Source organism: Glycine max, chromosome 13 (assembly GCF_000004515.6).
Source record: "Glycine max cultivar Williams 82 chromosome 13, Glycine_max_v4.0, whole genome shotgun sequence".
Classification (NCBI taxonomy): domain Eukaryota; kingdom Viridiplantae; phylum Streptophyta; class Magnoliopsida; order Fabales; family Fabaceae; genus Glycine; species Glycine max.
Genome location: NC_038249.2, coordinates 30,858,761 through 30,861,958, shown reverse-complemented (window position 1 = coordinate 30,861,958; position 3,198 = coordinate 30,858,761). Strand labels below are relative to the sequence as shown.

Here is a 3,198-nt window from a genome sequence, read left to right as displayed (position 1 = left end):
TATTGGTCTCAGTCATTTTATCCAATGGATCAGTTACCTAGCTAGTGGAGTGCTTCCATTACCATCCATCCAACTTGTTTAGTTGTTTTCTTTAAATGGGATTTTTTTTTTTTATATATATCTCGGTGTGGTGTTGTTAATCAGTTTTAACAGTGAACGTTTTATTGCCCCAAAAATAGACGGTAGTCGGAGAAATTCAATGGTGACACGTAAAAAGTAAGTTGCACTTTGGATCAATAGAATATGTATACGATTGATTGGTTTAGCATTTTTAAATGGGATGTTTTAGTTATTTTAATTTATTTTGTAGTCTGGTCGATCAAAACCCACTTTGCAACCTGTGTTAGAGCACCTCCATCGAGATCCTTGGTGTTTATCCAAAATATAGATCGTTGGAATTCATGGAGCATTTGTTAAATATTATGTTTTTTTATCCATAAAAATTAAACGATACAAGAAATTTACAATATTTATACATATAATTTAATCAATTGAGTTAAATCTCTTTGATATATTATGTGCTTATTTAAACATTGATGCTAATACACTGTAAGAAAATTATATATATATATATATATTGGTGAATAAATATATACAAATTGTGAAAAACAATTCTATATTATTATTGAATCACAATTTACAAATTAAATTTGATTGACTTGCATAATATAAATAATGTTTGCATATATTAACATATGCAAAATAATAGTACAAGAAAGCAATAAAAATATAAATTTTGGTTGGTTTTGTGAAACTTTGAAACAAAACAAGTGCTGGACGTACAAAATGTAAATAATGTTTTTGTGAGTTTATAACATGAACACAACTGTGAAAGAGATCAAAAACAGAATCTAAAAATGTTACAAGGTTAGATTCACTAAATATTTACTCGCTCTCTTCTTGCATAAACATGTCATATATATTCCATTTGCTTTCTGACGTTAAAAACCAAAAAAAAGTATTGTTAATCCTAATTCCTTAATTACGTAAAAAGAGTCTTATAACCTTCTCTATGTCTTGATTCCTCAACAACTTAATGAATGTGTTAGCTTTAAGCTTTAAAGATTATCAACAAATTCAACTCCATTTCCCACTGATGGAGCTTATTATTAGGTATATTACTTCAAATCTAGACTATAAAAGTGTTTTTCAATATTATTCATGTAAAAAATCATGCCATGTGTGACCAATTCACATAAGTTTAAGTGTAGAAGAAAGATATATACTAACAGAACACAAATACGCAGAATACATATATTAAACCATATAAAAGATACATGAAACAGAAATAATTACATCTAATTCTTTACAACTGAAGAACTGATGACCATGATCAGCTCCAAGTTACACATGGAAGGGCAAAGAACAAAAGAGAAAGGTTTTCTCGTAATAGAAAAGTACAGAGATTAAAAAATTATCCAGAACGGAATGAGGGAGAGTGCTTTTACAAAAGAGGATCAGGCCGATAAATACAAAAGCAAAATTTTTATTTTAATTCAGTCACATTCTGATTTAGTTGACTGATAGATTCTACTATTTCATGACATTTTTGCCTCAGCTGACCCTTTTTGAAGCTTCAGTACTTCTGATCCAGCTCCAAATTGTGTTCTTCATCTCCAATCTCTTTTTTTCTAAAAAGAAATGGGATAAATTATTACAATATAACTAAGAAACTAAACAACTAGACTGAACTTTAATTACTTATGAAATTAAAACAAATTGAGTTAAAGCAACCCTCTAAATAAGGAAAAGAGAAAAAATATTTATTCAAAAATCACTTAAATTAAAATAAGTAATTACAGAAACTTAATAAACTTGCTAACAAGTTTACAGGTGCTTAAAATTACAGGCTAGTTTCCTGTACTTAAACGAATCTAACGAGTGGAAGAAGGATCAAGAATAGTCAAGCCGCGAAAAACGATGGCACTAACAAAGAAAAATTAATGTGCCGAAGAATAACGCTTCCCTTGTAGTCACAGTGCAAAGATTCTGTAATTGGTGAATTTATAACTTTGGCAAGTGAACATCCCCAACCATGCTAATCAGAGAAGACCCAACATATCTCCCAAGTTAAGTTTTGGTCTCGTGAGCTGGTTATTATGAGATTAATTCTTAGTCTAGAACCATAGCTATATTTAATGTTTTTCGTTTCTCTCCAAGAATATATATTCTGTGAGAATCAAATTAGATTCTTTCCCACAAATTCAATGTCAACTGAGCTATACCCCAATGAATATGTATTCTATATATAAGAAGATGGGAAACAATCTGTGTGTGAAGAAAAAACACCGGGATGAAAAGTGTAATGCGGCCACGGTGACACACTACTTTGCTAATAAAAGCGGAACTGTTTTTAGCAGTGAAAAAAACATGGGGTTTTCAGTAGTTGCAAATATTGAAGCATCAGGTGGCAATTTGGATGTAACGGTAGAAGGGCCTTAACAACACCCTGCTAGTGCATTATTATACATGTTTGATCATGTTCATAATTAAAACCGGGATTTGGAAACCTACCAAGTGCCCTCATTGTGTTCTTCAACCACCACATCGTGGAAGCCAGCAAAATGCAAGAGGGATCGCCAATGATGGATGGTTCCTAGGAAATCATAACGGTAAATAATTACATTGAAAATTTAAACAATACTAGTAATAATTATGCTATGGTTTTAAGGAGATCATCAATGCATTGGCAGTCTCACAGTGAAAACAGCGATGGCTTCATACCACCGCCTCGTCACAGCCTGCAAAATGCAAGAATTAACTACCGTTTTTAAAAAGTGATTAATTAACTAGCTAGCAACATATATATCACAGAAGTCAGCTAGCTATCAAATTGGAGGAAGAAAATAGTGTAGCTGCATGTAGTCCTTTTTTTTAGTACACAATAATCTATAGCTGGCTGTATTATGCAAAGAGTATTTTTATATACTGAGTACAAAAATATTTTGCAAAAACTCACTAGTGAAAAAATTCTAATATTGAGCAAATGTTCAAAAACCAAAACCAAAAAACAAAATTTTAATATAGTTTTATATGACTAATTCCTTTAATTTTACGGAAAAATAAAACAAAACAGTTACAAATAAATGCAGTCTAAATTGTTGGAATAATGCCTCGCGCTTCATTGAAGGAAACATTTTTTTTTTTATCTCTAGAGACTCGGTGTGGCATGCCAATCCAAAGTTTCTAAGCATGTGA

At 31.1% G+C, this 3,198-nt stretch overlaps 1 long non-coding RNA gene across 1 annotated transcript; it reads right to left on the bottom strand.

Annotated features, from left to right (window-relative positions):
* Positions 1 to 1,239: 1,239 nt before the first annotated feature.
* LOC121173318 (uncharacterized) lies at positions 1,240 to 2,780 on the bottom strand. The gene is made up of 3 exons (XR_005887930.1): positions 2,700 to 2,780; positions 2,515 to 2,596; positions 1,240 to 1,631 (listed from the first exon to the last, which is right to left on the bottom strand). It is a non-coding gene; the product is annotated as an uncharacterized lncRNA (long non-coding RNA).
* Positions 2,781 to 3,198: the final 418 nt, after the last annotated feature.